This window comes from Phocoena phocoena, chromosome 18 (assembly GCF_963924675.1).
Source record: "Phocoena phocoena chromosome 18, mPhoPho1.1, whole genome shotgun sequence".
NCBI lineage: Eukaryota > Metazoa > Chordata > Mammalia > Artiodactyla > Phocoenidae > Phocoena > Phocoena phocoena.
Genome location: NC_089236.1, coordinates 73,235,796 through 73,258,041, shown reverse-complemented (window position 1 = coordinate 73,258,041; position 22,246 = coordinate 73,235,796).

Sequence of the window (22,246 nt, the reverse complement as noted above, 5' to 3'; positions counted from 1 at the left end):
GTGATGGTGGCCTCATAGAATGAGTTTGGGAGTGTTCCAAACTCAGAATAAAAGGGAGAAAAATTAGAAAGTAAGAATTAGTAGAAGTAGAAAGAAAGAAGGGAGGGAGGGAGGGAGGAAGGAAGGAAGGAGGGAAGGAAGGAAAAAAGAAAGAAGTTAAAGTAAAATAAAATAAAGTAAGATAAAATATAATAAAGTATTTACAGTAAAAAAATAATTATTACAGTAAAAATAATTATTAAGAAAAAAAGAAAAAAAATTTAAAAACAAAAAAACGGACAGATAGAACCCTAGGACAAATGGTGGAAGCAAAGCTATACAGACAAAATCTCATAAATCTTGCTCTGAAAGTCCACCTCCTCAATTTGGGATGATTCGTTGTCTATTCATGTATTCCACAGATGCAGGTACATCAAGTTGATTGTGGAGCTTTAATCCGCTGCTCCTGAGGCTGCTGGGAGAGATTTCCCTTTCTCTTCTTTGTTCGCACAGCTCCCGGGGCTCAGCTTTAGATTGGGCCCCACCTCTGCATGTAGGTTGCCCTCAGGCTTCTTTTCTTGCCCAGACAGGAGGGGGTTAAAGCAGCGGCTGGTTCGGGGGCTCTGGCTCACTCATGCCACGGGGAGGGAGAATGATGGCATTTATAATTGGAATGCAGGGCCAGCCTGTGGCAGCAGAGGCCAGTGTGACGTTGCAACAGCCTGAGGCGTGCCCTGTGTTCTCCCGGGGAAGTTGTCCCTGCATCACAGGAACCAGGCAGTGGCGGGCTGCATAGGGTCCCAGAGGTGGTGGTGTGTGGATAGTGACCTGTGCTCGCACACAGGGTTCTTGGTGGCTGCAGCAGCAGCGTTACCGTTTTATGCCTGTCTCTGGAATCCAAGTTGATAGCCACGGCTTGCACCCATCTCTGGAGCTCGTTTAGGCACTGCTCTGTCTCCTGTGGGCAGATGGGGAAGGAATCCCTTCTCCTCGCACACTCCGAAACAACGGTCTCTTTTCTCTTCGGCATTTCCAGACTTTTTCCTGGACTCCCTCCCAGCTAGCTGTGGTGCTCTAGCCCCCTTCAGGCTGTGTTCACACAGCCAACCCTAGTCCGATCCCTGGGATTTGACCTCCGAAGCCCAAGCCTCAGCTCTCAGTCCCCACCCGCCCCAGCGGGTGAGCAGACAAGCCTCCCAGGCTGGTGAGTGCCGGTCAGCACCAATCCTCTTTGCAGGAATCTCTCTGCTTTGCCCTCTGCATCCCTGTTGCTGTGCTCTCCTCTGTGGCTGTGAAGCTTCCCCCTCCGCCACCCTTCTGTCACCACCAGTGAAGGGGCTTCCTAGTGTGTGGAAACCTTTCCTCCTTCACGGCTCCCTCCCAGAGGTGCAGGTCCCATCCCTATTCTTTTGTCTCTATTTTTTCTTTTGCCCTACCCAGGTACGTGGGGAGTTTCTTGCCTTTTGGGAGGTCTGAGGTCTTCTGCCAGCTTCCAGTAGGCGTTCTGTAGGAGTAGTTCCACATTTAGATGTAGTTTTGATGTATTTGTGGGGAGGAAGGTGATCTCCACGTCTTACTCCTCTGCCATCTTGAAGGTCCACCCCCTTAATATGTATTGTAGAAGGAGCTTGTCAATTTTCACAAAAATTTGTGCTAGGATTTTGATTGAGATTATATTGAGCTTAGAGATGATTATGGGTAAAGTTAGCAATATTGAGTTTCTCAATTAAATAAGCACAATACATTTCTCCATTTATTTACATATTTACTTTCTATTATCCGTGTTTTACAGATTTCAGGATAGATGCATTCCCATCTTTTGTCAGAGTTGTCCCTAAATATTATTTGGTTTTGATGCTGCTCTAAATTACATTTTTATTTACATATTCGATTGCTTATCACTAACATATAAGAATGCAATTAATTTTCATGTATTGACCTTTTATCTTCCATTGTTGATAAACTCTTGTATTGGTTCTGGAAGGTTTTTTTGTGCACGTCATAGAATTTGCTAATAGATAATCATATTGTGTGACTACAGAGAACCTCTTAGTTTGCAATCTGGATGGCTTTTATTTCATTTTCTTGCCTTATTTCACTGGCTAGATCCACAGTCCAATGCTGAAAGATACAGAGAAATTAACATCATTATCTTGTTCCTGATCTTAGAAAGCATTTAGTGTTTCACTATTATGTATGATTTGTGATGCAGGGATTTTGCAGATGCCATTTCCAGGATGAGGAAGTTGACTTTAATACCTAGTTTTTTAAGAGTTTTTATTAGTAATGGATGCTAGATTTTGAGAAATGCTTTTATAGTCTATCAAAACGATACTATGCTTTTTGAGATTTGGTCATTTTTGTTCAGTTTATCCTAAGTTATAGAAATTATGAGTAGCGTGCTGTCTGTAGTTTTCATGATTATTATAGGTAGAGGACTAAAAATTTATTAGTCTTCTCAAAGAACCAGCTTTATTGATTTTCCTGGTTTCTATTTCATCAATTCCAGTTCCAATCTAATCCTTATTATTTTTTCCCCTTACTTTTGGTTTAGTTTGTTTCTTTTTTTTTTTCTAATTTCTTAGGGTGGAATCTGAGATCATTGATTTTCATTTCTAGTATGGGCAATAATGTTATAAATTTAAGTACCACTTTATCTGCATCTCATTCATTCAAATATGCCATGATTTTATTTCTATTCATTTCTAAATATTTTCCAATTTCCTTTTGATTTGTTCTTTGCCTCATGTGTTACTTTTGAAACCACTATACTGAGGTATTACTGACAAACAAAAAGCTGTACATATTTAGTGTATACAACTTAATGGGTTTGGAAATATGTATATACCCATATAATCATCACTATAGTCTATCCCATAAACATATCCATCACCTCCAAAAGTCTTTATCTCATATCATATTAACAAAGACTCATTATTAATAAAAATTCTATTATGGTGAATTTATTGTCAAAAAATGAGTCTATTGTTAAAGTAGAAAAATCTAAACTACTAAAGAAGTTCCCTTTATTTAAATCTTAAAAAGAATTATCCATGAAAGGCAAAGTGTTATTTTTGTTTTGTATCATTAGCCAACACACATTTTTATGATTTTGCACAGATTATTGTTTTGAAATTATTTTTACTTTCTTGAAGAGCTCTTTTTGAAAAAAAAATGCTGTACATTGAAGCTTAAGGCTTGAGGAAAATAATTTTGTCAAATTAGAAAAAGACTGGTTTTATGACATCAAGTAATAATAGTGTGAACTGTAAGAATTGCATACACTTAAAACCATGATGACCTTCAAAATGGCAATGTCATATGCTTCTACCTAACACTTATTATACCTTGAGGAATGCATGGTCACTGGATTTTTCTTGTGTATCCCTAGAGACTCCCTGAATCCTCTCAAAGAGGCTTTAGTCATTTTTCAAGGAAACAAAGCATGTTTTATTAAACATGCCCTTGTTTAAAGAACATGTATTACATCACTCCAGGAAAAGCACAGGAGCTAATGTAAGATTTTTCTCAGATCTTCACCACATGGAGAAAGTGCTAATTAGTGACAGTACATAATTTGAACAATTGCTACTGACAAAGTTCTTCATAAACCTATATTTCAAGGTTCCAACAAGTTCCCTTGATTTGAAATTAAATCAATTTCATCCAAAGGCACTCAGAATGATGGAAATCCCCAACAATTAATGTAAAAATAGGTAGCTTGGTCAGACACAGATTACATCTCATTACCAGCTAGTCTTTCTTTGGGGTCAAGTATGCCATTTATATTTTATTAAAGTAACATACTTCCGCACAAACTAGATTTTTCTTATTTTAATAGTGGTATTAACTTAAAGACATACGTTAAACCAATATACATGCAAAGAACAATGTTTAAAATAACAACTTTCTTTCCTCCTTGTCACCTGGCCTAGATTCAAACACTGCTGCTATAAGTATCAAGTCATAATAATTTAAAATATATTAAGTTTATTCTTTAAAGTGTAGTGTATAATGCAGAACAGTGCCCACAGTAAATGTTTTGGGAAAGGAATAAACAATAAAAGATTAAAGAAAAGACACAAGAAAGAAAGAAAAGATGTTTGAAATTTCCTGTTTACTTTGTCTATAAGGAAACAACATTCACAGATAAATTAAGAGTGTACAATGTGGGTATGATGCCTGATTTCCCATTACTTATTCTTTAAAATTCTACATTATGATATTTCATCTTAGGTGTGATATCTTTGAAGCAACTGCAATAATCTACCAATATATTGAGGAATCTCCTTTCTCACAATGACCTTTAAACAGCATTCTTTCAACATAAAGGAAACAAAATGTGCTTATTGAAAATAAAGTTAATTATCTTTGCCATCAAAAATAATTCATCAAATTATGTATGTCACAGTTGCTGTGTGCTCTACATTAAGAATTTTTAAAAAATATATGCGTATCCTAAGAATCAGTGGTCTAAAATAAATAACCCTGATATTGAATAAAAAAGAATTAGGCTTGAAGTTTTTGGAAAATAGGACAAAAATTTAAAAAAAATACAGAGTTGTGCTTTAAGTTTAGTTTTTCATTAAAAAAAGTAAAGATGTTCTTCCTATTGACATCACCAGAGAAGAAGGTGAATGCAGGTATAATCCACAAGTCCAATTTGGTATAAGCTCCAGTTTGAAAAATGCTGTTAACCGTTATAATTATAAAGAAAACCATTTGTCTGTGTGTGTGTGTCTGTGTGTGTATAAAGAAGCATTGATCTTATACTAGGCACATTCTGTGGAAATGTTTCTCCCAAGTCCCTATGATTGCCAATAGAGATATGTTCTTACAGGATTATAAATTTTATAGCCAAGCAACACTTTAGATGAGCTGTTTTGCTGTCTTTTTTTTTTCATTTCTCTATTATTGTATTATTCCCTTGGTACTTTAAGGCAGTCACCAAAATGTCAGAGGATTTATTAAACATTTTCATATTCCAACCAAAATGTTTTACCAGTGAAGGGAAAAGGGCATGGTACTAATTTTAACCTAAACTATGGGAGAAACCCTATGATATTCTCTCACAAAGCATAAATATTTGCACAATGGATTACTAACAAGACCTTCAGTTATATATATTCCTTTGCGAACATGGGAGAAAACTAAATACCAAAATACTTGGAGGCACCAAAACCAATATTTTATATATATATATACGTATATATGTATATATATACGTATATATATATATATTTATATTTCACTGTTTTAAAAATTATTTTGAACGAGTTATCCAGTTTGAGGCAAAACAATATCACAGGTCAAAATTCCATCTCTTAATTAAATAAAATAAGAAAGATCACTGAGTAACACCCCATGATAATTATTAATATTTTCAAACTTGATATTTTCAGGAGAAAATTAAATAGGGACTCTAATTCTCCAGACATGGAGTCCAGAAATAGGCTAACACAAATACATACAAGCTTCACTCTTTCAGTTTACTTCTCTATTTGATTACTTTTCTGGAAACACATTTGTTTTAAGCATCCCTCATTAGAATTTCACTCAGAAGAGACGGAACATGTGTTGCAGGTTATAAACACTTGCTCTGGTGATCAGTAACCTACAACAAAAAATGCAGGATTTCCTGCCCTCTCCCAAACTCAGATAATCTCTATCATTATAATTATAAATAAATTATAAAGCCCAATTTTCTTTCTTTTTAAAATGTAATGTTCATAAATGTTTGCAATGTTAATGTTTTAATTAGTTAATATGATCTCACCATAGGAAAATATATTTGTAGTGGTAGAAAAAATTACAAACATTTCCCACCATCTAGAGATTCTAACAACTTATTAGCAAAGCTACTTGTGGTCTTTTCCCTTTACTGGTTACACACTGAAACTCCTTCTGTATGTGGAAACTATATCTGAAAACCATTTGCACATGTTTTCAGAGGCTGTTCTTCAACTTTATTCTTAATGGTGGCATGATATTTATATAAATGCTTCATGATTTATAAAATTTCTTATTACTTCAAGTTTGACTTATGTCCAACTCGCTATTATAAATTACAATTAGTGCACATACTTAGTCATAAATCTAATTATAATTATAAAACATATAACTTAATATTTTAATAAAAAGTTTAGAAATTTCAAAAAGATACTTATTTTAATTTTGAAATGGGGTACTGAATACATTGACTATTTTAACACAGTGGAAACACTGAATGATATTGAACTGACATTTGTTTAATAACTCCCTGGTTAATAATGCCCTTGATACCTATACTCTATATGTGTATTTTGATAATTTAACAGAGCACGAAGCAATATAGTAGAGAGCTTAACTGCACTGTCTACTCAGTTTACCTGTGTTACAAACTCAGTTGTGTCACACGCTAGGTGTATAACCTTGGGCAAATTATTTAGCCTATTTTCTCCTTTCCTCATTTATAAAATGAAGCGATGGTAACAGTATACCTATTTCAAAGAGTATCTGTGAGGATTAGTGAGTGAATATAAGTTATTAGAACAGTACTTAGTACATAGTAAATCACACGTATGTGTTAACTCTTATGGTAGGAAAACATTAGGTTACTGAAGCTTTTCTAATCCTTCCAAGTTTTCCTTTTCTCATGCATACAAGTATCTGCTTACTCTATGTCTTTATGTCTTTGGGGCTTGTATAACATCTATTAAAACAGAACTAGAGAAATATATTCAGAGACCAGAGGAGATCAGAAAAGTGTCTGACCAGTCAGAGCAATACCGAGTTATCAAGTCACTGCGTTTAACGGATTGCAGCTGGCAGGATGAAGATGGCTCTTATCCCAACTTGCCCAATCCCTGGCTTAACCATCCTTTCCATTCCTATTCTAAACCATACTCTGGGGAACGCTGGGGAACCAGTTCCTCACTGGTAGGTGGCCCCCCTATTGGACACCCATTCCCACTGCCAGAATACTTTCACCTATGCTTTCCAAATGTTTAAGGCTGTGCCAGTTGTCACTTTAATTATATAATTTAAAAACCTTTAATAATTATAACATGTACATATGAAAGGAAAGAAAACATGTTTTCAAAAGAGAGTTGACAATGTTTGCTGAGATTTGAAGTTGCATCTCTAAAACTAACAACAGAAGCTAAAAGGGAATTAGGTATATGTAAGGTGACGGTAAAAAATGTGGAAAAATCATAATCCAATAGGCTTTACACACACTTGGCTTTTCAAATGTCATCAAATTCTTACTCTGCAGAATAGAAACACAATTACAGAGTATGTGTTATAGATTTTATCCAACTAAAACCATCAGGAAATTAGTCATAAATAAATGTATTAAAAATGTAAATTGGTTGCATTCCCCACCCCCAACAAATTATGCTGGTTATTTATTTATTCATTTATGATACAGTTGAGTTTTTAGCAGTCATAGCAAAATTGAGCTGAAAGTACATATTTCTCATATAGCCCCAGTCCTCACATGTGCACTGCGTCCCCCACTAGCAAAATCCTGCATATGTTTTTTAAAACTATATGTTTTGTGATAACTGGAAATTTACATGCAGTGTCTGAAATAATACAGACAGATCCCCTGCGCCCAACACGTATTTTCCCCCAGCCATTTTGTACAACTACAGCACGCGATCATAACCAGGATTATGACATTGATACAATGCACTGACCCGATTCACATTTCAAAAGCAAGCAGACATGCTTGTTTGTATGTGCACTTAGCTGTATGCAATTTTATCACATGTGTAGATTTTTGTGGTAACCATCGCAATCAAGATACAGGGCATTTCCATCACAAAAATCCCCTTTCATAGCCACAGAGGGGCTGTGGTGGCCATATTTATTTTAACAAATATATGTAACATGAGCCAGGCAGGGTTCTAGGAAAACTTTTTTTCCGGACGCGCAGGCTCAGCGGCCATGGCTCACGGGCCCAGCTGCTCCGCGGCATGTGGGATCTTCCCGGACCGGGGCACGAACCCGTGTTCCCTGCATCGGCAGGCGAACTCTCAACCACTGCGCCACCAGGGAAGCCCTAGGAAAACTTTTAAAAAGCTAACTCATTTAAAATTCTTCTTCCCAGTTTTACACATGAGGAACATTAAGAGACAGAGAAATGAGTAAATTTCTCTAAGTCACAGAGCTGATAATATCATGGTTTATTATGAGGTTTGAACCCAGGACACCAGGATCCACAGTTTGTGCTTCAGATTCTTTGCTGGCTCACACATCAGTTGATGAGAGAACTCCTGTGTGTTTATATTTTTAGTTAAAATAAAATATTTAATGTATATTTATGTATTTTTATGACTCACGACATTAATCATCCTTTTGAATTATCGAATCAAATACCACCCTAAGATGGTTTGATGAGAAGATTGACTTACATAGTTAAAACATACATAGTTTTCTGAGCCCAGATATAATAAAAATGCAAAATTATATGCAGATTATTTTTTCATAAAACAGAATCCAAAAAGCAATCTAATATGTACTTATAATTTATCTTAGAACTATAAAATTGGTCCTCAATATCAAACTATTCAAAATCCATGAAAGTGAATACTATAATTAAATAGGTTTCACTTTACTTTTCACATGTCCCTAGAGTAGATGTGAGACCGTCTTCTGTGTCAATAGGAATTAATTCCTTGGTACAGAGATATTTCACCCACTTATATAACAAGGAATGTTTATTTAAGCACATACTATGTGCCAGGGATTTTTCACATGGATTATGACTTTAGTCCTCATCTTTATTCTAGTTGAGTCTATAGTCCAGGAGGTATATACTGATAAATGATAATGCATTGGGATAAATGCAACCTGGAAAGGCAGGTGAAACTAACTCGGCTTAGGGAAGTAGGGGGTAGTAGTGAAGGCTACTTCACAGGAAAGATGGCACCTGAGCAGCAGGTGGCAGCGTGAGCAGCAAAGGCAGGAATGGCTTCAGCAGAGTGAGTGATACAAGCAAAGTGGCAGTCATGAAAGTACATACATTTTTTGGAATAAAACTGAAGCAAGACCCAATGCGGAGTGAGGTGTCAGATGATGAAATCACCTCCAATGTAGAAATGGAAAGACTGAATATCTGGAGGTACGGGAATGCCATGCACTGGAAACAACAAAAAGTCATGTTGAAGTTGCATGGAGACTGGCAAGACAGAGGGCCACAGTTAGTATCAATAGGGCTACATTTTGCCATGCATGGCAGATTACATTAAACATAGCAGGGAGCGAATAACGGAATTTCACCTCTGACCTCTAGAGCCACTGATGTTGCCTCCCTGTTTTGCCAGATTTTAGATTCTGTCTGTTGGGGTCTACAGTAAACATTGCCTGGGAAGTTGCAGTGGGCAATGGTTATGGGCATGGGTTTTTGATCAAGATATACCTGGTCTTGAATTCTATAACTATTACTTTTTAGATGTGCGAATTAGGCAAAAGCCTGGTTCCCTATAAATTCCTCCTGTAGGGAACTCAGGAGATGTTGGAGCCCACGCAGGGCAGCCTGGGCCGTGTGTGTGATCGGGGCGAGGGGACGGCAGGTGGGGACCCCATCGATCGTGGCTGGGCAGTCTCCGACCAGCAGGTTTGCTCAGCCCAGGAGACTCCGGCTGGGCTTGTTTTTGTGGAGCTCGGGGAAGTGACCCTGGACAAGCAGGCTCTCTCCTGGACAAAACAAAGAACTGCCAGAACGAGGGGACAGCGGGTGGGGACCCCATCGATCGTGGTTGGGCAGTCTCCGACCAGCAGGTTTGCTCGGCCCAGGAGACTCCGGCTGGGCTTGTTTTTGTGGAGCTCGGGGAAGTGACCCTGGACAAGCAGGCTCTCTCCTGGACAAAACAAAGAACTGCCAGAACGAGGCAACAGCTGCAGAGACACCACCTTAAAATGGGACTCAGATTAGGCTCATGACACCAGGAACTGCGTTTCACCCTGATAATAAAACAAGGGGGAGAAGGGAGAACTGACCTCTACTAGGTAGCCTGTCTTTGAGATAAGATGCTTTTAAACATTAAACATTGGCAGGGCCTTTCTCCTTGCTAACACAAGCAGCACACCATTTCCAAGCCAGCTTTAAAAGCCATTGTTATCTTTGTTATCTGTTATTATTTGGATTTTTTACAAAATTGATGGAGTAGGGGCCAGTAGAGGAATCCTGTTTGATCTGGAAATTCTCTGTGGAGAGTCCAAAAGGCCAGAGCACCAAGTTCCCAAGATCTTTTAGTTTACCTAACATCTCTGCCTTTGGTCTTTCGTTATGTTCTGCAGTTTGCTTAGGTAATCTCAGACAAGCTTCTCTTGCTTGACGTATCCCCAGCAACTCTCAGAGCAGATTATGTGGAACCACCAAGAGTCACTGCCACTGATGGATCTTTTTCTAGTATGGTTCCTAGCACAGTATTTTAGAAAATGTAGTTGATCACTGACTCTGTCTTACACTGACTCTGTCTTACAAGTTTGCTGTTAAATCTCAACAAAATTATATCTACAAAATACAGTGCCTAGAACTTAGTAAGTCCTCAAATAACGGTAGCTATTATTATTATCTCCGCCTAGCAACAGCTGACTCTTTTTTGTCTATACTTGGATTTATCATGCGTTGCTGAAGTTTTAGCCTGAACTCTGCTGGTCTGATCTGCTCCATTGCTGACGGTGACTTAACCGGCAAAGGGATATATTTTTTATCTAATGCAGCTTGTTGCATGTGTGTGTCACCATGAAGAAGCAGTGGTTTGGTTTGAGTTGGCTTTGCTGTGAATCCAATCCTGAGAAATGGCTGGGGCAAACCGAGATAAGGGCCTTGCATTCTTGGCATGAAAGGTGTGTAAGAGCAAGAAGCCTCATGGAGAAATGTCTCTCAATAAGCATGATTTCTGAAGGATAAAGTCAGGTAATTAATTCAGTTTATATATATTTATGACATGCCTACTCTGTATCAGGCACTTGCTGAATGTGCAAAATAGATATGATTTCCGTAACAATTCAGTGAAGAGACAAAAATAAAGAAATCAGGGCATAAACAAATACATAATTTCTGATTTTCATAAGGACTCTGAGTAAAACAAAAATGAGAAAGTGAAGTTGGAAATAAGGACAACATTTAATGTAGTTTCAAAAATCAGGGAAGGGGCTTCCCTGGTGGCGCAGTGGTTGAGAGTCCGCCTGCTGATACAGCGGACACGGGTTCGTGCCCTGGTCCGGGAAGATCCCACATGCCGCGGAGCGGCTGGGCCCGTGAGCCATGGCCACTGAGCCTGCGCGTCCGGAGCCTGTGCTCCGCAACGGGAGAGGCCACAACAGTGAGAGGCCCCCGTACCGCAAAACAAAAAAAAAATCAGGGAAAGCCTCTCTCAGAAAGTGACCGGTAAGTAACCACATAAATACCCAAATGAGCATCCTGCCACATGCTAGGTCCTTGAATCGCTCTGTTTTAGAGCACATGCTAAAATACAGAATGCCCTTATCTTCATTCAAAATTCTTCCAAGTCATTCACTTGATGGTCAGAATTTAAAAATGAAAAGAGAGAGTTCTATATATCCCACTCCCACCTGCATTTAGAGGGCACGACTGAACATTCTGCAACTAGAAGCTGCTGTTTCTTCAGACCTCTACACTACTCCATGGACACACTTTCCTTTATTGAGTCCTGTTTTTGTAAGAAGATCTATAAATGTTAAGAAGCAAATCAAATGGGAATTGCACATTTGGAAGAACATACACATTTTGGCTGTGTGAGAGATAAACGCACTGTGTCTTCCTTTGATCAGAGAAGAGCCTCTGAAGAACTAACTCTACAGTCGGCACAGAGGGATAATTCATTCAGCATCTTTGAATTTCATTCTTTTTTAAATGATGTACGCTTCTCTGATATTTTAAAGATCACTTGTCATTACATGTTCCTAATTTGTCATTTGATAGATTCAAACAACCCTAAAGAAGCATCGCTGATTCAAAAGAACGATTCTTTAATTCTAGGTTCCCCTCTACTTTCTGTCAATGTGGCAGGGCATCCCAGTTGAGCTCAAACCAAGATTCCGTTTGAATGTTTGTGAAACTGGTAGGCTGTGCATCTCTCTGGCATATGTTTTTGTGATTTTTCTCGAGGGCTTTTAGGAGTGTTTGTTGGATGTAGGGGTAGAAACAGATGGAGATGAGAGTGGGTGGGAGAACAGAGAGATAACCAAGCAGAGACAGAGAGAGGCAGAGAGAGAAGAAAGTGATGAAATGGCTTTTGACTGCCCACATGGCAGATTCCTTTTGAGAGAGCTGAGTAGGGAGAGTTGATGTATTAAGGTTCTCCAGAGAATTGGCTCTTGCAAGTTTGGAGACTGAGAAGTTCCCTGAACTGCTGTCTGCAAGATGAAGACCCAGGGAAGCCAGTGCTGTGATTCAGTCTGAGTCCAAAGTCCTAAAGGCCAGGCAAGCCAATGGTTTACATCCAAGTCCAAGAACCAGAGAAGGTGAGACAAGATGTCCCAATTAAAACAGGTAGGCAGGAAGCAAAAAGGGATTAAATCAGCCTTCCTCTAACTTTTGTTCCATTCATTTTCTCAACAGATTAGATGATACCCACTCGCCTCGGAGAGGACAATCTGCTGAGTCCACAGATGCAGACGCTAATCTAATCTAGAAAAATCCCTCACAAGCACACCCAGAAATAATGTTTAATCCGTGCACTTCATGGCCAATGATGTTGACACATAAAATTAACCACAGTGGTGTTAGAATCAGAAGCTAAAGAAGTCATTCTAATGGCTGCAATTAACGACTGAAAAACCTTTTCAGAAGATGTTAGGTCAGGATTACAGGAACAAGTGAAATCTAAATTCAGGTTGGGGGTCAATGCTTCTTTTCTCCATCTCAGAAACATTGCCACTGTGCTTCATGAACTTCTGTACTCGGAGGGCTCATATATGTTCCCAGGAGAGGCAGAGGAAGGTACCTCGATGAAGAAGCCAGAGCAGATGAAACTGTGTGGAAATTCCTGGAAACACATGGAAGTATCCCCAGCAACTCTCAGAGAAGATTATGCGGAACCACCAAGAGTCACTGCCACTGAGTTCCTATAGTTATAAAAGGTGGGATCTAAAAGTCGTACTAATTAGTTCATAATGTTTATGTAAGCACTGCTCCTTCATACATTGATGGTAAGACTTTAAAGGGACAAATATTCCCAAGACCTTGATTTGGGTCACTGTGGCACCAAACTTCACCATCACACCCAAGAGTTAATAAGGAATAAGGAGGGAGATTTCAATAAGTTAATGATGAATCAACAACAAAATCCAGTTAGTTTGAGTCACTGCAGTTTTCACTCTTCAAGCAGTTTGTTGAGTTTTTACAGGCGCAGTCATAATTTTAAAATAAAATATGATGTGTGGAGTAATCTTCCCATGCACTATTTTCATGCCACATCATTGAGTTTTTTTTAATGAAAGTATAAAGAGATGGTTCCAAGATTGTATTTATAACTAAAAATGGTAGGATCTAATCTTTGTCCCCTATTTCACTCTTATCTTATCAAAGCCACAAACCTAAAATCACCAATTAATTAGGTAACACTTTTAAGTTACGTGTACTCTTGACTTCCTTGAAATAATTGGGTCAATTTATTTTACCACCTGTCTATTCAAAAAGCTGACTTAGCCTTTGTCACATGTTCAGTAAGCAAATACCCACCTAGTGGCACATATGAAAAGAAACAAAAAAACTAAAAACAAAACACAACAAAACAAAACCCTCCAAACCCAAACGAGCTGTGAAAGAATATATATATTTTAAATGTTCTCAGCATTTTCTGTCATCCCTCCTTTACTTCCAGAACCTTGTCACTCCTCCATCAAGGGGTGGAATCTGTCTCCTCTTCTTGGACTTGGTGAGTCTTTGTGATTGCTACAACTAATTGAATAAGAACGAAATGATGCTGTGTGATTGGAGTTAGACAATAAAATGGGATAGATCTTTTCTCTCGTCTCTTATGTTCCTTGTGAAGTTTAAGACACATGGAGAAACCCATGGGGGGAGGAACTGAATTCTCAGCCCTCACCTTTAGCTGTTCTCCTGGCTAACAGCCAGCCAAAACTCTACAGCCATGTGAGAAATGGACCATCTTGGAAATGGACCCTCCAACCTTCAGGGGAGGTGTCTCAGCTGATGTTCCATGCAGTACCGCCAAGCCAATACCAATTTTAACGTGCGATATAGGCTACATATCACTTATATATAACACATACTACTATATAAGCATGTATCACAAGGTTTATAATGTCATAAGCACTGGTAAAATTTTCTGCTGGGTGTGGCTGGAGAAATACTTCTGAGTTTTTGCAGAATCTTTTCTTCCATCACCACATTCCTCACTGATCTTTTCTGTCCCCTGCCAGCAACCTTCTTTGTATCTCATCAGTTTACACAAGCTGACCACTGTGCTCTATTACCATGCATTTTAAATGTTAAATTTCAGGAAAAGGAAGGGAATTGATTGTATACGCTATGTACCAAGCACCACCATTGGGTGGTGCAAAATATTGGGTTCTTTGCAAAATATTTTATTATTTAATTGAAATTACTTAATTTTTACTGTCCTTTGTCTTTTTGCTGTGGGTTGCTTTGTTTATCTCTTTTTGTTGACACACAAATTTTGTAGATCTTTTGAGTGCAGAACAAGGGCTTTTTTTTCTTACTGTTTGTTCCACAACATTCCTGCAATAAAATTCTGCTAGTACATGTGGCAGCAGGGGATGTACTACAGTGCAATCAAGCTTAAGAAACGTTACTGAAAAGAAATTGAAGACAGGGTACTCAGTGAAATATTAACATATGCCGCTTCCCATTGCTTACAGAAGTAGTCTTAAAACAACTTGGTCCCAGGGCTTCCCTGGTGGCGCAGTGGTTGAGAGTCCGCCTGCCTATGCAGGCGACACGGGTTCGTGTCCGGGAAGATCCCACATGCCGCGGAGTGGCTGGGCCCGTGAGCCATGGCCGCTGGGCCTGCGCGTCCGTGAGCCTGTGCTCCGCAACGGGAGAGGCCACAACAGTGAGAGGCCCACGTACCGCAAAAAAAAAAAAACCAGAAACAACTTGGTCCTGTCACCACAGCAGGACATAAACAGAATTTACGTGGTCCCTGCACTTTCAGTAAATAAGAATTTGAACAATCGCTGTATATTTAGTTACACACTTACAAATAGATTGCTACCAATTCAAATATCTATTAGTGAATATTAATTCTTTCATCATTATGTAAGTATATAAATCGAATGTGTAATATTTTCTTCCCATGCTCCAATAAGGAAGCACACTCCAACTTAGTTTAGAGAAACCCTCTGTTGCTTGCTGGCTGTTGTTACAATGCTGTCATCTGTGAATAGTTTTCTCCTTTATTTCTCATCATATGTGAGCTGACATAAATCATATATATTTATGTAATATATGTTTTATACATTAAATATATATAATAATTTATGTTTCACATATATATATGAAACAGAACATAAATATTCTGTTTCTCTAAAATACTAATGTATTCTCAATCTACACTGAGATTGCAGTGACTTTGGAACATTCCCCTGGATAAACAAGTGATTTAGTCTATAATTAAAGTTATTGTTATTTAGCTTACAGAAATAACATATGGCATAAAAATTCTCCTTATATTCTTTTGATACTATTCTATCTTTCTACCTAGGAAGGCTCATAATAGTACAGATGATGCTGTCAGATGTGGTATTTCAATGGCATTAGCCATTTCTAACACCGTTCAAATTCAGTCTTAACATGTATACGAAAATATCACATATAAAAAGAAAAAGAATTCTTTTAAACTCTTTCTGCAAGCCGATGCTCACCCTTCTGGCCAAAGTAATCCTAATATTTTACTTATAATGCCATAAAATTAGATTTGCCCTTCTTTCACTAATTCTATATTGTTTACAGCTTCCTTTTAGTGGTTGTTCTAGTGTGTATGCAGTTTTGATCATTTGAATTACAGACGCATGCAAATTATTTTCAAGAATTAGAACCTATTTTTCCTCTTTCTAATATATTATTTTGTGTTTCATATTTGAACTTTGTAAAATTACTATGGAAATTAAGGCAACTTCTTAGATTCATATAGTGGATAATATTTTATATTTATTTCAGTAGCACTGACTCTCAACTGCTATAATTTTAATCCCATCGAAAAGCAACAATCAAAAACGATGTGAGTCGAAAAAGAAAACAAATAGTTTAAAATCTCAGATGTGGCGTACGTATCTTTTTCAATTCAGCTTCGGTGAATTTGTCATCTAATCTTTTCTAAAACGCTCAGCAGGAAGTTTACAAATGGCCCATTAGAAGCAAACACTGCATGATGGAACGCGGGGAAGAAAAAGGAGCATTGTATTTTCAAACAAGAAGTAGGATTTAAAAAATAACCTGTGGGGCTTCCCTGGTGGCACAGTGGTTGAGAATCCACCTGCCGTTGCCGGGGACGCGGGTTCATGCCCCGGTCCGGGAAGATCCCACATGCCGCGGAGCGCCTGGGCCCGTGAGCCATGGCCGCTGAGCCTGCGCGTCCGGAGCCTGTGCTCCGCAACGGGAGAGGCCACAACGGTGAGAGGCCCACGTACCGCAAAGAAATAAAATAAAAATAACCTGTGATCAATGGTTTGTTATTTTTCTTTGGGCCTTAAACTTTGGTTTCTCTTATGAAGTCTTATGCTGTTAAATTTCAGATGCTTATTTGACTAAGTCACTAAAGTGTAGAAAATTAGCACGGAGAGTGTTCTGAATAATTGAAATATTTTTCCAAGATTTTTTAAATTGAAAAGAGGAATAGGATTAAAGTTTATTAAAGAGAAAACAGATATTTTAAGTAGTTAAGGAAGACAATATTGCTCAAAGATTGTTTAGTACGGTTAATAATTTAGTATTTTCAAAATGGAGACATCACCAGAAATTCTATCCCTACATGTGTGAAAGGCAATATATGTTAGCTCTAAAAAGTAAATAAGAATGCAGATTAGCAAAAAGATTTAATTGTGAGCATAATCCCACTACAGTGTGTATCTGGGCATATTTTCTATATATTCCTCTACTTCTCTCTGCCTATCTATCATTTATCTATCTATCTGTCTATGTATCTATCGTCTATCTATCTAATCTATCAATCAATCATCTATCATCTACCTCTTATCTATCTATCTATCATCTATCTGTCTTTTTTCTATCCATCATCGTATCTATATCATCTAGCTTACTATATGAGAATCATACCATTTTATCATCTAAATTTTGCCATTTAACTCTACAGCATACCCTTAGATGGATGTAGTCTAAAATAAGTTGGCTTTACTCAATAATTGTATTGTGTGTTGATAATATGTCAGTATGTTGTGATGCAACATATATTTATTTTGAAGAATCTAGAAGTTTTATATAATAGTAAAAAAATGTAATGATTGAATCAAGAATTTAAGTGGGATCACTGTCATGTTAAATCTGGATTAAAATCATTAATACAGATTTAAGATTTATAATTCAAGAGTAAATATATAGCCTAACCTCATCCACTGAAATGCACAGAAGAAATGCCACTTACACAATGTTATTCTTGCAACAAAATTCCGGTCTCTAATATAATTTTTCACCAAAAGGAAGAAGAGTTCCTTGGAGAAATAGCTAGTTTCATGTCTTGGGGAGGAATATGCAAACTAAATGTGAAACACCTTTAGTCAGAAAACTTGTCAGCTTTCAAAGATTAATGGTACATATTAAACTGACAAAAGAGCCAATCTACGAGAACCTGCCACAGGCCAAATCTGAGACAATTTGAGCCTAAAAGGAGACTATTGACTGAGGTCAACTGACATACAGATAATATGAAAGGTTTCAGTACTGGTATTAAAAAAGCATTTACTAATAGGCAAAAATGAAAGAGTTAACATAAGACATTCAACAGAAGATGAATGTTTCTATTGTGATTTGTGTTGTTATTACTGACTCATTGTCTTGGAAAATACAAGATCTACTACACGTAAATACATCATTAACAGTAACTTCATGCGTTGTGACCTTTAGGCAAACAAAGCTAGTTAAAATATCCAGAATTCAATGAGATAGGATATATGGAAGTACTATAGAGCCATAAAATGATTAGTTGAATTTGGTCCTGTTCAAACATCCTTTGAGACATTTGATCCATGTCCAAATGTCCTTGATATCTGGTCCTGTCAAAAAGTCCATGCTTAGAAAACATCCCTAGGTTCAAAGAGTCCATAAGTTTATTTATATTCTTGGTTTACAGGATTAATACCTAAAATTACTATCATGTTTTATTAGTCCAATAATTGTGTTGTGGCTGTACTGCCAATAATAACCATTCTTGCCTCTGAAGCCTAGCTGGTAATGGTACACGAGGTGAAATAGGTGGATTGGGATTCAAATCTTGCAGAAGAACAGAACTGGCAGGCATATTTTGAAGCTATTTTGAGCTTGGTTCCAGACCGTGACAAAAAAGCAAATATCACAATAAAACGAGTCACATGCATTTTTTGTTTTCCCAGGGCATCAAAAAGTTCTGCTTACATTATACTGTAGACTATTACATGTGCGATAGCAGTATGTCTAAAAAAATGTATATACCTTAATTTGAAAATACGTGACTGCTTATCATCATCTGAGCTTTCAGTGCATTGTAATCTTTGGCTGGTGGAGGGTCTTGCCTCTTTGCTGATGGCTGCTGACTAGTCAGGGCTGCTGAAGCTTGGGGTGACTGTAGCAATTTCTTAAAAGAAGACAGCAATAAAGTGTGCACATCAGGTGGCTCCTCCTTTCACTTGAACACTTGGAGGTCATTTTAGGGTTATTAATTGGCTTAATTTCAATATTGCTGTGTTTCAGGAAATAGGGAGCTCTCTTCTTCAAGAAGAGAGATGGAAATGGGGAAAGGCAGGTTGGTGGAGCAATCACAACACACACATTTACTGACTAAGTTCGCTGTCTTAGATGGACTCGGTTGGCACGTCCCCCCACCAAAACAACTACAATAGTAACGTCAAAGATCACCAATCACAGATGACTCTAACAAATATAGTAATAATGAAAAAGTTTGAAATTTAAAAGACAGTAATGTTTACTTCTTCACAGGTCCAATTAAACCAGCTTTATCTACAGTCGAGAAGGGATAAAAAGACTGTAGATTAACAATTTTCTTAAATAAGACGTTTTCTTTTTACTCATTTATTCAACATCTAGGTTAAAAATATTGGTTCTGACAGTGGTTTACCTAAAGATCCTCTGAGGACAAAGTCTGAGCTCTTAAATACGGTAATTAGTCTTACGTATACATAAAATACAGCACAGACAGATGATGTCAAGTATCAAATTGATTATAATACAGATCTTTTCATTTGCAAGTCTTGTTTCTCAGAACTAAGGGAGTTTCCTCAGAGGCATTGTGATTTTTTGTTCTGGTGCCTATTATACAAATTGTGGAATGGGAGGATAGGGAAGGGGTGAAAGGCAAGTCCTATATGTTCAGGAGGAAAATTCGGAATGTAAGATTCTCAGTTGCATGCTAATTTTACTCAGATACCTCCTGTTATTCTTTGCACAACCCTCTGTAATTACTTGAGGGGTGTGTGTGTGTGTGTGTATAAGGTGAGACTTTGGAATGTACAGTCTTTCTATCCCATGTATTACCTAGTTCTTACCAGACCATATTTATGTGGTGCTGAATTTTACAGACACAAACACATCTAAAAATGTCTCCGTCTCAAGTGAATTCAATGACAGAGAAAATGGTCTCTGTACTGCATTTTCTGCGTCCATAACGGATGCAAACTGGGTCAGTTCTAGTCACCAGGTATAAGCCTTTTATCTTAAATTTAGTATATGACAGGGATTCAGTTTCTCTCCAGAAACGTGATGCTAAATACTGACCATTTAAAACCTAATAAGATGCTGAGTGGTAAAGATTAATACATCAAATGCATTAACACTGCAAACGTCTTTGAATGTTGCAGGTTGCCATGATAGCACAGATTTTATTTGACTCCATAGTGCCATTACACTAGCTCCTGCTCTAAATTTAGCTCATTGAATGCCTGATGAAATGTCGTATACTGAGAGTCCATTATAAGCACATCAACCCTTGCATCTGTAGTTTTCAAGTCTAGACAGTTATTCTTTGAAAAAACTCTTAATGGGTTTTTAGCGTTAGCATTTGATAAACTATGAACTATTTCACCTAGGACAAGGCTCTCCTAGTCAAAACAAATGTATTTCCTCTTCTAACTTAAAGATCACAGAAAATTAAAATAAAACAGTAGCACTTATATCAAACCCTTATTATATATTTATAGACATCCAATATAAAAATCCATTCAATCAAATAAAGCATAAAAACATAAAGTCAGGGGTATTTATTTTAAAATACAGTAGTAGTAGTACCAGTAGTAGTAGCAGCAGCAGGTTTCCTTATGGAATTACTTTTACGTTAAACGGAAGACTGGCATACATCAAGACACTAAACCTCACAGTAACTCTCTGTGTAGGTATTATTTCCCTTCTTACAATTGAGGAGACTAAATTTCAAGGAAATTAATTACTTTTGAAAGAGTCACAGGATTAATCAAAGCAGAGTCACATTTGGAGACCAGAAATAACTAGTTCCAAAGCCACCCTGCTACTTGACCGTCCTAATAGAGATGTATAGTTCATTACTCCTTTCTGCTCTCCTAATTTTAGTTGTTGTCAGCTATGGACTATCATTTAGACTGTGCAAATAAGAATATATTTGAGGTAAGACTGCCTATGTTGGAGCAATTGCCTAGATGTTCACCTCCTTGGACACCATGTAGCAACTTCCCACTACATTCAGGAAAATGCTTTCTTATGCTAAATGAAGAGTGAAAGGAAGTAAAGACGCACTGTGATTTTGACATACTGTCTTGGTCTCAGTCACTTCTGGAAGAGGTAGTTCCCAGGGGAAAACAAATTCTTCTTTTATGATCTCAATATTCAAAGTAATGCAGTATGTTCAACCACCTACCCACTTCACATAGGTTCATAATCAATGCGCGTTCCATTTTATGATGCAATAACTCGAAAAATTATACAACTAATTATAAGTAAATTGCAGTTTCAGTCTTTAGATTTCAATTCCTTTGCTTTTTCGAGACCATGTTTTCTCTTACATACAAATATCTGGAAAGCATCCTCAACGTTTTCCTTCTCCAATTTTTAACAGAATCAACTTGAGTGATGTGACAATCCGTTTATGCCCTTAGGCTGCAATTTTTCTTATTCTTATATTTTATTTAAGTCTTTTCTTTCCCCATAGGGCAGATAGGGAAAATATGTCTGGGCAGATTTAGGCAGAGGCAGCTGTTCCCCAACCCCAGGCACTACAAAGCGTGAGCTTTCAGAATTCTCCCTGATCTTCCCTTTGAGCATCTGGTGTAAAATCTACAATAGGGTGCCAATCTCCCTAGGTCTGCGGCCCTCAAGGGTTTCATCCTCTCTCTCTAGCCCATAGTTGGCCTTCTACAGCGCATTGTAACTTTCTGGCTGAATCTTACCAGCTTTTACGGTGTTCAGGGGTGTCTCTCCCAGATAAGCAAACGCTCAGGTCTTACTTCTCCCCGCAGGAGTGTGACTCTCAAGATTTAGGGATATTTGATTGCCCTGAGATCTCAATTATTTGTTGGTTTTAAGGAAAGTTGATTACTTAATTAAGAATTACTTAATTACAACTTGTTGATTCTTTAAAGCTTGCCCCCCCCCCATTTTTCCTGTGGTAACGGGATGAGCAATACTTTCCTGCTCTTCATATTTCCAATCTTTCAGTCTGTGGCAGGCACAGGTACACAACTATAATACAATCTTTTAATAGCAAGAATGGGTTGATGGTAGCACAGAGGAGGGACATTCACCCCAGTCTCCAGCACTCAGGGAAAACTCTAGGAATTGATTTTAAAAGGAAAAATTGGGATTCCAGGAAAGGGGAGTTCCCAAGAAGAAGGTCTGCACATGAAAACCACATTTTGTGATAAAGGGAACCGTAAACAGATTGGGATCATTACAGCTTAAATTCTGAAGGAAAAAAGTGCCTAGAAATAATTCTGGAAAGGGAGATAGTCCCAGATACCAGATGCCATTTTACGAAGCTTAGACTATGTTCTCCTGGTCATAAGAAGCTGTGAAAGCGTTCTACAAGTAGTTAATGGGGTGAGTTTTATATTTTATATAAATCTTGAGTAT